Here is a 15,668-nt window from a genome sequence, read left to right as displayed (position 1 = left end):
TAATTCTTCTGTGCAGCAATGAGGATAATCCTCAAGTGACGGACCCAGTCCGTGTAATTGCTACCATCATCTTTCAACTTTGCTTTCTCAAGGAACGCATTAAAATTCAACAGAACAACAGCACGGGCCATCTATCTACAACAACATAGACAAGCAAAATACTATCAGGTACTAAGTTCATGATAAATTTAAGTTCAATTAATCATATTACTTAAGAACTCCCACTTAGATAGACATCCCTCTAATCATCTAAGTGATCATGTGATCCATATCAACTAAACCATAACCGATCATCACGTGAAATGGAGTAGTTTTCAATGGTGAACATCACTATGTTGATCATATCTACTATATGATTCACGTTCGACCTTTCGGTCTCAGTTTTCCGAGGCCATATCTACATATGCTAGGCTCAACAAGTTTAACCCGAGTATTCTGCGTGTGCAAAACTGTCTTACACTCGTTGTAGATGAACATTGAGCTTATCACACCCGATCATCACTTGGTGTCTCGGCACGACGAACTTTGGCAACGGTGCATACTCAGGGAGAACACTTTTACCCTTTGAAATTTAGTGAGATATCATCTTATAATGCTACCGTCCAACAAAGCAGAATAAGATGCATAAAGGATAAACATCACATGCAATCAATATAAGTGATATGATATGGCCATCATCATCTTGTGCCTTTGATCTCCATCTCCAAAGCACCGCCATGATCACCATCGTCACCGGTGCGACACCTTGATCTCCATCGTAGCATCGGTTTCGTCTCGCCAACTATTGCTTCTACGACTATTGCTACCGCTTAGTGATAAAGTAAAGCAATTACAGGGCGATTGCATTGCATACAATAAAGCGACAACCATCTAGCTCCTGCCAGTTGCCGATAACTCCGTTACAAAACATGATCATCTCATACAATAAAATATAGCATCATGTCTTGACCATATCACATCACAACATGCCCTGCAAAAACAAGTTTGACGTCCTCTGCTTTGTTGTTGCAAGTTTTACATGGCTGCTACGGGCTGAGCAAGAACCGTTCTTACCTACGCATCAAAACCACAATGATAGTTCGTCAAGTTAGTGTTGTTTTAACCTTCTCAAGGACCAGGCATAGCCACACTCGGTTCAACTAAAGTTGGAGAAACTGACACCCGCCAGCCACCTATGCGCAAAGCACGTCAGTAGAACCAGTCTCGTGTAAGCGTACGTGTAATGTCGGTCCGGGCCGCTTCATCCAACAATACCACCGAACCAAAGTGTGACATGCTGGTAAGCAGTATGACTTGTATCGCCCACAACTCACTTGTGTTCTACTCGTGCATATTGTTGGAAATATGCCCTAGAGGCAATAATAAATGGTTATTATTATATTTGTTTGTTCATGGTAATTGTCTATTATTCATGCTATAATTGTATTGTCCGGAAATCGTAATACATGTGTGAATACATAGACCACAACCTGTCCCTAGTAAGCCTCTAGTTGACTAGCTCGTTGATCAACAGATAGTCATGGTTTCCTGACTATGGACATTGGATGTCATTGATAACGGGATCACATCATTAGGAGAATGATGTGATGGACAAGACCCAATCCTAAGCATAGCATAAAAGATCGTGTAGTTTCGTTTGCTAGAGCTTTTCCAATGTCAAGTATCTTTTCCTTAGACCATGAGATCGTGCAACTCCCGGATACCGTAGGAGTGCTTTGGGTGTGCCAAACGTCACAACGTAACTGGGTGACTATAAAGGTGCACTACGGGTATCTCCGAAAGTGTCTGTTGGGTTGGCACGGATCGAGACTGGGATTTGTCACTCCGTGTGACGGAGAGGTATCTCTGGGCCCACTCGGTAATGCATCATCATAATGAGCTCAATGTGACTAAGGCGTTAGTCACGGGATCATGCATTGCGGTACGAGTAAAGAGACTTGCCGGTAACGAGATTGAACAAGGTATTGGGATACCAACGATCGAATCTCGGGCAAGTAACATACCGATTGACAAAGGGAATTGCATACGGATTGATTGAATCCTCGACACCGTGGTTCATCCGATGAGATCATCGTGGAACATGTGGGAGCCAACATGGGTATCCAGATCCCGCTGTTGGTTATTGACCGGAGAGGCGTCTCGGTCATGTCTGCATGTCTCCCGAACCCGTAGGGTCTACACACTTAAGGTCCGGTGACGCTAGGGTTGTAGAGATATATGTATGCGGAAACCCGAAACTTGTTCGGAGTCCCGGATGAGATCCCGGACATCACGAGAGGCTCCGGAATGGTCCGGAGGTGAAGAATTATATATAGGAAGTCAAGTTTCGGCCACCGGGAAAGTTTCGGGGGTTACCGGTATTGTACCGGGACCACCGGAAGGGTCCCGGGGGTCCACCGGGTGGGGCCACCTATCCCGGAGGGCCCCGTGGGCTGAAAGTGGAAGGGAACCAGCCCTTAGTGGGCTGGGGCACCCCCCTTGGGCCTCCCCCCATGCGCCTTGGAAGTCATGTTGCTAGACAACAATGAACCTACAAGCTATGGAGAAGCGATGGTGGGCCCATATTCCGACAAATGGTTAGAAGCCATGAAATCCGAGATAGGATCCATGTATCAGAACAAAGCATGGACTTTGGTGAACTTGCCCGATGATCGGCAAGCCATTGAGATAAATGGATCTTTAAGAAGAAGACGGACATGGACGGTAATGTTACCGTCTATGAAGCTCGACTTGTGGCAAAGAGTATTTTCGCAAGTTCAAGGAGTTGAATACGATGAGTTTTTCTCATCCGTAGCGATGCTTAGGTCCGTCGGAATCATGTTAGCATTAGCTGCATTTATGAAATCTGGCAGATGGATGTCAAAACAAGTTTCCTTACCAGTTTTTGTAAGGAAAGGTTGTATGTGATACAATCAGAAAGGTTTTGTCGATCCTAAGGTTGCTAAAAGGTATGCTAGCTCCAGCGATCCTTCCATGGATTAGAGCAAGCATCTCGAAGTCAGAATATACGCTTTGATGGAGTGATCAAAGTTTTTGGGTTTATACAAAGTTTGTAAGAAACTTGTATTTACAATAAAGTGAGTGGGAGCGCTACAACATTTCTGATAAGTATATGTGAATGACATATTGTTGATCCGAAATGATGTAAAATTTCTGGAAAGCATAAAGGGTTGTTTGAAAGGAGTTTTTCAAAGGAATACCTGGATAAAGCTGCTTACATATTGGGCATCAAGATCCATAGAGATAGATCAAGACGCCTGATGATACTTTCAAAAGACAGCACACCTTGACATGATTTTGAAAGAGTTCAAAATAGATCAGCAAAGAAGGAGTTCTTGGCTGTGTTACAAGGTGTGAGTATTGAGTAAGACTCAAGACCTGACCACAGCAGAAGATAGAGAAAGGACGAAGGTCGTCTCCTATGCTTTAGACGTAGGCTCTATAGTATGCTATGCTGTGTACCGCACATGTAGTGTGCCTTGCCATGAGTTGGTCAAGAGGGTACAATGGTGATCCGGGAAAGGATCTCATGACAGCGGTCGAACTTATCCTTAGTACCTAGTGGATTAAGGAATTTTCTCGATTATGGAGGTGGAAAGGAGTTCGTCGTAAAGGGTTACGTCGATGCGAACTTTGACACTAATCCGGATGACTCTGAGTAGTAAACCGGATTCGTATAGTAGAGCAATTATTTGAAATGGCTCCAAATAGCGCGTGGTAGCATCCACAAGATGACATAGATATTCGTAAAGCACACGGTTCTGAAAGGTTCAGACCCGTTGACTAATAACCTCTCTCACAAGCATAACATGACCAAACCATAACACATTGAGTGATAATCACATAGTGATGTGAACTAGATTATTGACTCTAGTAAACTCTTTAGATGTTGGTCACATGGTGATGTGACCAGTGAGTGTTAATCACATGGTGATGTGAACTAGATTATTGACTCTGGTGCAAGTGGGAGACTGTTGGAAATATGCCCTAGAGGCAATAATAAATGGTTATTATTATATTTCTTTGTTCACGGTAATTGTCTATTATTCATGCTATAATTGTATTGTCCGGAAATCATAATACATGTGTGAATACATAGACCACAACCTGTCCCTAGTAAGCCTCTAGTTGACTAGCTCGTTGATCAACAGATAGTCATGGTTTCCTGACTATGGACATTGGATGTCATTGATAACGGGATCACATCATTAGGAGAATGATGTGATGGACAAGACCCAATCCTAAGCATAGCATAAAAGATCGTGTAGTTTCGTTTGCTAGAGCTTTTCCAATGTCAAGTATCTTTTCCTTAGACCATGAGATCGTGCAACTCCCGGATACCGTAGGAGTGCTTTGGGTGTGCCAAACGTCACAACGTAACTGGGTGACTATAAAGGTGCACTACGGGTATCTCCGAAAGTGTCTGTTGGGTTGGCACGGATCGAGACTGGGATTTGTCACTCCGTGTGACGGAGAGGTATCTCTGGGCCCACTCGGTAATGCATCATCATAATGAGCTCAATGTGACTAAGGCATTAGTCACGGGATCATGCATTGCAGTACGAGTAAAGAGACTTGCCGGTAACGAGATTGAACAAGGTATTGGGATACCGACGATCGAATCTCGGGCAAGTAACATACCGATTGACAAAGGGAATTGCATACGGATTGATTGAATCCTCGACACCGTGGTTCATCCGATGAGATCATCGTGGAACATGTGGGAGCCAACATGGGTATCCAGATCCCGCTGTTGGTTATTGACCGGAGAGGCGTCTCGGTCATGTCTGCATGTCTCCCGAACCCGTAGGGTCTACACACTTAAGGTCCGGTGACGCTAGGGTTGTAGAGATATATGTATGCGGAAACCCGAAAGTTTTTCGGAGTCCCGGATGAGATCCCGGACATCACGAGAGGCTCCGGAATGGTCCAGAGGTGAAGAATTATATATAGGAAGTCAAGTTTCGGCCATCGGGAAAGTTTCGGGGGTTACCGGTATTGTACCGGGACCACCGGAAGGGTCCCGGGGGTCCACCGGGTGGGGCCACCTATCCCGGAGGGCCCCGTGGGCTGAAAGTGGAAGGGAACCAACCCTTAGTGGGCTGGGGAACCCCCCTTGGGCCTCCCCCCATGCGCCTAGGGTTGGGAACCCTAGGGGGAGAGCTTCCCCCTTGCCTTGGGGGGCAAGGCACCCCTTCCCCCCCACTTGGCGCCGCCCCCCTTGGAGATCTGATCTCCCAAGGGCTGGCGCCCCCCCAGGGGTCCTATAAATAGTGGGGGGGAGGGAGGGCAGCAACCTACAACCTTGGGCGCCTCCCTCCTCCCCTGCAACACCTCTCTCTCTCTCGTAGAAGCTTGGCGAAGCCCTGCCGGAGACCCGCTACATCCACCACCACGCCGTCGTGCTGCTGGATCTCCATCAACATCTCCTTCCCCCTTGATGGATCAAGAAGGAGGAGACGTCGCTGCACCGTACGTGTGTTGAACGCGGAGGTGCCGTCCGTTCGGCACTCGGTCATCGGTGATTTGGATCACGGCGAGTACGACTCCGTCATCCACGTTCATTGGAACGCTTCCGCTCGCGATCTACAAGGGTATGTAGATGCACTCCTTTCCCCTCGTTGCTAGTAGACTCCATAGATGCATCTTGGTGAGCGTAGGAAAATTTTAAATTATGCTACGATTACCAACACATATAACATCTACGCATAAACCTGGCTCGGATGCCACTGTTGGGGAACGTAGTAATTTCAAAAAAAATCCTACGCACATGCAAGATCATGGTGATGCATAGCAACGAGAGGGGAGTGTGTCGTCCACGTACCCTCGTAGACCGTTAAGTGGAAGCGTTATGACAACGCGGTTGATGTACTCGTACGTCTTCATGATCGACCGATCTTCAGTACCGAATGTACGGCACCTCCGCGTTCAACACACGTTCAGCTCGGTGACGTCCTGCGATCTTGCGATCAAGTAGAGCTCGAGGGAGAGTTTCGTCAGCACGAGGGCGTGCTGACGATGTTGATGAAGCTACCAACACAGGGCTTCGCCCAAGCACCGCTACGATATGACCGAGGTGGATTATCGTGAAGGGGGGCACCGCACACGGCTAAAAGATCAATGATCAATTGTTGTGTCCTTGGGGTGCCCCCTGCCCCTGTACATAAAGGAGCTAGGGGGGAGGCGGCCGGCCAAGGAGGAGGGCGCGCCAAGGGAGGAGTCCTACTCCCACCGGGAGTAGGACTCCTCCTTTCCTAGTAGGAGTAGGAGAAGGGGGAAGGAGGAGAGATAGGGGAAGGAAAGGGGGGCGCCGCCCCCTCCTTGTCCAATTCGGACTAGAGGGGGAGGGGGCGTGCGGCCTGCCCTGGCCGCCCCTCCTCTTCTCCACTAAGGCCCATTAGGCCCAATATACCCCCCGAGGGGTTCCGGTAACCCCCGGTACTCCAGTATATGTCCGAAACCTCCCGAAACACTTCCGGTGTCCGAACATAGTCATCTAATATATTGATCTTTATGTATCGACCATTTCGAGACTCCTCGTCATGTCCGTGATCATATCCGGGACTCTGAACTACCTTAGGTACATCAGAACATATAAACTCATAATACCGATCATCACAGAACTTTAAGCGTGCGGACCCTACGGGTTCGAGAACTATGTAGACATGATCGAGACACATCTCCGGTCAATAACCAATAGCGGAACCTGGATGCTCATATTGGTTCCTACATATTCTACGAAGATCTTTATCGGTCAAACCGCATTACAACATACGTTGTTCCCTTTGTCATCGGTATGTTACTTGCCCGAGATTCGATTGTCGGTATCTCAATACCTAGCTCAATCTCGTTACTGGAAAGTCTCTTTACTCGTTCTGTAATGCATCATCCCGCAACTAACTCATTAGTCACATTGCTTGCAAGGCTTATAGTGATGTGCATTGCCGAGAGGGCCCAGAGATACCTCTCCGACAATCAGAGTGACAAATCCTAATCTCGATCTATGTCAACTCAACAAGTACCATCAGAGACACCTGTAGAGCACCTTTATAATCACCCAGTTACGTTGTGACATTTGGTAGCACACAAAGTGTTCCTCCGGTAATCGGGAGTTGCATAATCTCATAGTCATAGGAACATGTATAAGTCATGAAGAAAGCAATAGCAGTAAACTAAACGATCAAGTGCTAAGCTAACGGAATGGGTCAAGTCAATCACATCATTCTCCTAATGATGTGATCCCGTTAATCAAATCACAACTCATGTCTATGGCTAGGAAACTCAACCATCTTTGATCAACGAGCTAGTCAAGTAGAGGCATACTAGTGACACTGTGTTTGTCTATGTATTCACACATGTATTATGTTTCTGGTTAATACAATTCTAGAATGAATAATAAACATTTATCATCATATGAGGAAATAAATAATAACTTTATTATTGCCTCTAGGGCATATTTCCTTCAATTAAGCCTAATAACGAGATACGAGGCTCTAATAGCAATTGAAAGATCGAGGATGACGCCTAGAGGGGGTGAATAGGCGTTTTAAAATAATTACGGTTTACGCTTGAACAAATGCGGAATAAACCTAGCGGTTAATTTGTCAAGCACAAAACCTACAACAACTAGGCTCACCTATGTGCACCAACAACTTATGCTAAGCAAGATAAACAACTATGTGATAGCAAAATATATAACATGAAACACTATGGCTATCACAAAGTAAAGTGCATAAGTAAAGGGCTCGGGTAAGAGATAACCGAGGCACGCGGAGACAATGATGTATCTCGAAGTTCACACCCTTGCGGATGCTAATCTCCGTTTGGAGAGGTGTGGAGGCACAATGCTCCCCAAGAAGCCACTAGGGCCACCGTAATCTCCTCACGCCCTCATACAATGCAAGATGCCGTGATTCCACTAAGGGGCCCTTGAGGGCGGCCACCGTACCCGTACAAATGGTAACCCTTGGGGGCGGTCACCGAACCCGTACACTTTGGCAACCTGATGCGGCTTGAAGCTACGTCGGTATTTCCCCAAAGAGGAAGGGATGATGCAGCACACCGGCGGTAGGTATTTTCCTTAGTTATGAGACCAAGGTTATCGAACTAGTAGGAGAACCAAGCAACACAACGTAAACAACCCCTGCACACAAATAACAAATACTCGCAACCCGACATGTAAAAGGGCTTGTCAATCCCTTTCGGGTAGCGGCGCCCACAGATAGGCAAACGGACGTGAAATAAATTGTAGTAGATTGATAGATCGAACGCCAAATAAAATAAATAAGAATAAATTGTAGCAAGGTATTTTTGTATTTTTTCTTTATAATAGATCTGAAAATAAAAGCAAAGGAAATGTAGATCGCAAAGGCAAATAATATGAGAAAGAGACCCGGGGCGCATAGGTTTCACTAGTGGTTTCTCTCGAGAAAAATAGCAAATGGTGAGTAAACAAATTACTGTTGGGCAATTGATAGAACTTCAAATAATCATGACGATATCCAGGCAATGATCATTATATAGGCATCACGTCCAAGATTAGTAGACCGACTCCTGCCTGCATCTACTACTATTACTCCACACATCGACCGCTATCCAACATGCATCTAGTGTATTAAGTTCATGGGGAAACGGAGTAATGCAATAAGAATGATGACATGATGTAGACAAGATCTATCTATGTAGAGATAGACCCCATCATTTTATCCTTAGTAGCAATGATACATACGTGTCGGTTCCCCTTCTATCACTGGGATCAAGCACCGTAAGATCGAACCCACTACAAAGCACATCTTCCCATTGCAAGATAAATAGATCAAGTTGGCCAAACAAAACCCAAATATGGGAGAAGAAATACGATGCTATAAGGAATCATGCATATAAGAGATCAAAGAAACTCAAATAACTTTCGTGGATACAAAAAGATAGATCTGATCATAAACTCAAAGTTCATCCGATCCCAACAAACTCACCGCAAAAAGAGTTACATCATATGGATCTCCAAGAGACCATTGTATTGAGAATCAAACGAGAGAGAGGAAGCCATCTAGTTAACAACTACAGACCTCAAGGTCTACAAAGAACTAATCACACATCAACGAAGAGGCACCAATGGAAGTGGTGAACCCCTCCGTGATGGTGTCTAGATTGGATCTGGTGGTTCTGGACTCTGCGGCGGCTGGAATTGATTTTCATCGACGCCCCTAGGGTTTCTGGAATGTTGGGGTATTTATAGAGCAAAGAGGTGGTCCGGGGGGCACCCGAGGTGGGCACAACCCACCAGGGCGCGCCTGGGCCTCCTGGCGCGCCCTCGTGGGTTGTGCTCCCCTCGGAGCACCCCCCAGGCGCTGGCTTGGCCCATTGGGTGTCTTCTGGTCCATAAAAAATCTCCGTGAAGTTACGTTGCATTTGGACTCCGTTTGGTATTGATTTCCTGCAATGTAAAAAACATGCAGAAAACAGCAACTGGCACTTGGCACTATGTCAATAGGTTAGTACCAAAAAATGATATAAAATGAGTATAAAATGATTATAAAAGATCCAAGATTGATAATATAACAGCATGGAACAATAAAAAATTATAGATACATTGGAGACGTATCAGCATCCCCAAGCATAACTCCTACTCGTCCTCGAGTAGGTAAGTGATAAAAACAGAATTTTTGATGTGGAATGCTGCCTAACATGTCATCTCATATTCTTTTCTTTATAGCATGGACATTTGGACTTTTACGTGATTCAAAGCAATAGTCTAGTTTTGACATGATAACTTAAATACTCAAGCATACCAACAAGCAACCATGTCTTTCAAAATATCAATGCTAAAATAAGCTATCCCTAGCCCATTATGCTCAATCATTGATCCATTAATGAAACACACTCGAATATTAACTACACCCAATGCTCAAGTATGATCATAGTGCCTCCTAGTTGGTTCTTTATAAGAGAAGATGGAGACTCGGATTCAAAATAAAAATTGCATAAAGTAAAAGAAAGTCCCTTCGCGGAGGGAAGTAGGGATTTGTAGAGGTGCCAGAGCTCAAAGCAAAAATTGAGAGATAAAAATATTTTGAGAGGCATACTTTTCCTACCAACGAAAACGACTTAGAGTTCCCAACACATTCCATGCTAGATATATCATAGGCGGTTCCCAAACGTAAATTAAAGTTTATTCCTTTTTCAACCATACTTTCACTTTCCATGGCTAGCCGTATCCATGGTTTCCCTCCATACCAACACTTTCCAAGGAATTTATTATTTGACAACATAAAGTAAATTCATTTTTCATTTCAGGACTGGACATCCCTAATACCTTTACCTTACTCTCGTGCAATGACAAGTGAATAAACACTCATCGTGAGAATAACACATCTAGCATGGAAAATATTAGCCACCCCTCACCGCCTTGTTAGCGGTATGAGCACACAAAAGAGAAATTTATTTTGAGTACTAGAGATGGCACATACAAATTGAACCCACAAGTATAGGGGATCGCAACAGTTTTCGAGGGTAGAGTATTCAACCCAAATTTATAGATTCGACACAAGGGGAGCCAAAGAATATTTGGAGATATTAGCAGCTGAGTTGTCAATTCAACCACACCTGGAGATTAATTATCTGTAGCAAAGTGATCGGTAGCAAAGTAGTTTGATAGTTTTGATAATAGTAACAGTAGCAACGGTAACGGTAACAGTGATAGCAGTGATTTTGTAGCAAGTGCAACAGTGATAGCAGCAGTAGTAACTTAGCAAGAACAATATAAGATAAATTCGTAGGCATTGGACCGGTGACTTGTTGGATGATATTCATCATGAGACAGTTATAACCTAGGGCGATACGGCACTAGCTCCAGTTCGTCAATATAATGTAGACATGTATTCCATAAATAGTCATACACGCTTAAGGAAAGAACTTGCATGACATCTTTTGTTCTACCCTCCCGTGGTAGCGGGGTCCATATTGGAAACTAAGGGATATTAGGGCCTCCTTTTAATAGAGAACCGGAACAAAGCATTAACACATAGTGAATACATGAACTCCTCAAACTACGATCATCACCGGGAGTGGTCCCGACTATTGTCACTCCGGGGTTGCCGGATCATAACACATAGTAGGTGACTATAACTTGCAAGATCGGATCTAGAACATGGATATAATGATAATAACATAAATGGTTCAGATCTGAGTTCATGGCACCTGGGCCCAAAGTGACAAGCATTAAGCATAGCAAAGTCATAGAAACATCAATCTTAGAACATAGTGGATAGTAGGGATCAAGCCCTAACAAAACTAAATCGATTACATGATGAATCTCATCCAACTCCTCACCGACCAACGAGCCTACGAAGTAATTACTCACTCCCGGTGGGGAGCATCATGGAATTGGTGATGGAGAAGGGTTGGTGATGATGAAGAATGAAGAACCCCCTCTCCGGAGCCCTAAACGGACTCCAGATCTGGCCTCCCGATGAAGAACAGGAGGTGAGGGTGGCTTCGTCTCGTGGATAGCGATAATTCTTTCTCCCCGATTTTTTCTGGAAAAATAGGATTTTATAGCGTCGGTTTCAGGGTCTGCGGGGCCACCAGGTGGGGACAACCCACCTGGGCGCGCCAGGAGTGGGGGGCGCCCTGGTGGGTTGTGCCCACCCAGGTGCCCCCCTCTGGTGGGTCTTGGCTCCAGAAATTCTTGTTTATTGTGCTCAAGCAATTCAGTTGATAAACTGAAAGTGAAAAAGAAAAACTTTTACAAACTTTTTTTGCTCTTGTTTGCATAAATAAGCTTAAACAGCACCCAGGTTTTCAGCCAACATTATAACTAACCACGCCGATAATAACTCTTAAAGATTATATTAACTCATATCAATGACATAATCAGCTAGCGAGCAATAATAAGATATCTGAAACAACAACACATTATCAAAACAACCATGATATAATATGACAATAGTGGTATCTCGCTACCCTTTTTGAGACCGCAAAACATAAATGCAGAGCACCTCTAAAGTTCAACCAACGACTAAACATTGCAATTCATGGTAGAAAAGATCCAGTCATGATGCACCCAACATTAGCTACACACAATGCATAAGCATGACAGCAGTGCTCTCAGGTTCTGGCGCTTATTTTAGAAGGTGATGACACAACGTAAAAGTAAATAGATAGTCCCTTCGCAGATGGAAGCAGTGATTTGCAGAGGTGCCAGAGCTCAAGTTTTTAAACAGAGGTAAATGATATTTTGAGACATGCACCCTTCTCATTTACTTCAAGACCATCAGTTATCAACATCTTCCATGCTAAGCACGCTAGTGGCGGTTCCCAAGCGATAAAAGTAAAGGTTTTGACTCCATTGGGAGTTTTTGTTTGATTATTTGTAAGCTTTTTCTGTTTGCAGTTTGGGACTGGGAATCCCTATTACCGCCCTTTCTCGTGCGATGGCGAGTGAATAAACACTGGACCTGAGAATAACCCGCTTAGCATGGAAGATACCGACCACCTCTTGTCATTCCATGAACGATCCATGCACACAAAAAGGATATTTATTAGAAGTTTTTAGAGGTGGCACATGCAAATTTACTTAGGACGGCAGGGTAATACTGCATATAGGTAGGGATGGTGGTCTCTTCTGGAATAACTTTGGGTTCAAGGTTTTTGATGTACAAGCAGAATTCCCGCTTAGTACAAGCGAAGGCTAGCAAATAGATTGAGAAGCGGCCAGCTAAAGAGCAACAACGGTCATGAACATGCATTATGCATAAGTAACATTGGTCACTAGCATGAGTAGGATATGAACACCATGAACATAAATATCATAGAGGCTATGTTGGTTTTGATTCAAATACATGCATGAACATGTGCCAAGTCAAGCCACTCGAACATTCAGAGGAGGATACCATATCATCATATTACATCACAATCATTTTAACGCAATGTTGATATCCCAGATAAATCATTATCCATTCCTAGCTACTTATGCATGGCATAAGAAACTATAAGCTCTAATTGTCATTGCAAACATGTTTAATCATAATGGGCGGAATCATGGATACTAGGTTAAACATATTTACACAAACAGAACAAGTCGAGTTCATACCAGTTTCTCTCTGCCACGGCCAGTTCATCGAATATCGTCAATATTGCCTTTCACTTGAACGACCGAATGATGTGAAAATAATAATTGTGCAAGAGTGCCGTGGACTAAGCTGGAATCTGCAAAACATTTTATTCAACGGGAGAAGACAAGGTAAAATGGGCTCTTTATTAGATCAAGAGTTATTCATATGAGAGCCACTCAACATTTTCATCGTGGTCTTCTCGGTAAGACTCGAATAAAAAGAAAAGAAATTCAAAGAAACACACTGAAATATTTTTGGAGTTTTTGGTTTTCTTGAACAAGCAAATAGAAGGGAAAAGGAAAAGCAAAAACGAGAAAAACTATTTACACGGGAAAGCTCCCAACAAGCAAAAGAAGAACAAGGAAATCTTTTTGGGTTTTCTTTTTAGTGCTACTACTAAACATGTTGCAAATATGCCCTAGAGGCAATAATAAAATGCTTATTATTATTTTTCCTTGTTCATGATAATTGTCTATTGCTCATGCTATAATTGTATTAACCGGAAACCGTAATACATGTGTGAATACATACACCACAACATCTCCCTAGTGAGCCTCTAGTTGACTAGCTCGTTGATCAATAGATGGTTATGGTTTCCTGACCATGGACATTGGATGTCATTGATAACGGGATCAGATCATTAGAAGAATGATGTGATGGACAAGACCCAATCCTAAGCATAGCACAAGATCATGTAGTTTGTTTGCTAGAGCTTTGCTAATGTCAAGTACCATTCCCTTAGACCATGAGATTGTGCAACTCCCGGATGCCGTAGGAATGCTTTGGGTGTATGAAACGTCACAACGTAACTGGGTGACTATAAAGGTGTGCTACAGGTATCTCCGAAAGTGTCTGTTGGGTTGGCACGGATCGAGACTGGGATTTGTCACTCCGTATGACGGAGAGGTATCTCTGGGCCCACTCGGTAATGCATCATCATAATGAGCTCAATGTGACTAAGGAGTTAGTCACGGGGTCATGTGTTACGGAACGAGTAAAGAGGGACTTGCCCGTAACGAGATTGAACGAGTTATGGGTATACCGATGATCGAATCTTGGGCAAGTAACATACCGATGGACAAAGGGCATTGTATACGGGATTGATTGAATCCCCCACATCGTGGTTCATCCGATGAGATCGTCGTGGAACATGTGGGAGCCAATATGGTTATCCAGATCCCGCTATTAGTTATTGGCCGGAGAGGCATCTCGTTCATGTCTGCATGGTTCCCGAACCCGTAGGGTCTACACACTTAAGGTTCGGTGACGCTAGAGTTGTAATGGGAATTGTATGTGGTTACCGAAAGTTGTTCGAAGTCTCGGATGAGATCCCGGACGTCACGAGGAGTTACGGAATGGTCCGGAGGTAAACATTTATATATGAGAAGTCCTATTTTGGCCACCGGAAAATGTTCGGGTTTTTTTGGTATTGTACCGGGAAGGTTCTAGAAGGTTCCAGAGTGGGGCCCACCTGCATGGGGACCCACATGAACGTGGGTAGTGGGGGAAACGCCCCACACCCCTAGTCAAGGTGCAGCAAGATCCCCCCTTAGAGGGAATGAGATCATATCCCGAAAGGATAAGATCAAGATCCCTAAAAAGGGGGGATAACAATTGGTGGGGAAGGGAAAGAATGGGATTTCTTTCCTCCCACCTTTGCCAACGTCCCAATGGACTTGGAGGGCAAGAAACCAGCCCCCTCCACCCCTATATATTGTGGGGAGGTGCATGGGAGCTTCACCCCTAGCCCCTGGCGCAGCCCTCCCCTTCCTACACCTCCTCCTCCTCTGTAGTGCTTGGCGAAGCCCGGCCGAAGAACCACAAGCTCCACCACCACGCCGTCATGCCGCCGGAGCTCTCCCTCAACTTCTCCTCTCCCCTTGCTGGATCAAGAAGGAGGAGACGTCCCCAGGCTGTACGTGTGTTGAACGCGGAGGCGCCGTCCGTTCGGCACTTGGATCGGATCTTCCGCGATTTGAATCGTCGCGAGTATGACTCTATCAACCGCGTTCTTGTAACGCTTCGGCTTAACGATCTTCAAGGGTATGAAGATACACTCCCTCTCTCTCGTTGGTAGCATCTCCTGGATTGATCTTGGTGACACGTAGGAATTCTTTTGAATTATTACTACGATCCCCAACAATGGTATCAGATCTAGGTCTATGCGTAGATTCTATGCACGAGTAGAACACAAAGTAGTTCTGGGCGATGATTTGGTCAATTTGCTTACTGTTACTAATCTTATCTTGATTCGGCGGCATTGTGGGATGAAGCGGCCCGGACCGACCTTACACGTACGCTTACGTGAGACACGTTCCACCGACTGACATGCACTTGATGCATAAGGTGGCTAGCGGGTGTCTGTCTCTCCCACTTTAGTCGGATCGGATTCGATGAGGAGGGTCCTTATGAAGGGTAAATAGCAATTGGCATATCACCGTTGTGGCTTTTGCGTAGGTAAGAAACGTTCTTGCTAGAAACCCATAGCAGCCACGTAAAACATGCAACAACAATTAGAGGACGTCTAACTTGGTTTTGCAGGGTATGCTATGTGAT

Source organism: Triticum aestivum, chromosome 3D (assembly GCF_018294505.1).
Source record: "Triticum aestivum cultivar Chinese Spring chromosome 3D, IWGSC CS RefSeq v2.1, whole genome shotgun sequence".
Lineage (NCBI taxonomy): Eukaryota > Viridiplantae > Streptophyta > Magnoliopsida > Poales > Poaceae > Triticum > Triticum aestivum.
The sequence above is the reverse complement of the archived record's forward strand: the minus strand, read 5'-3'. Positions refer to the sequence as shown.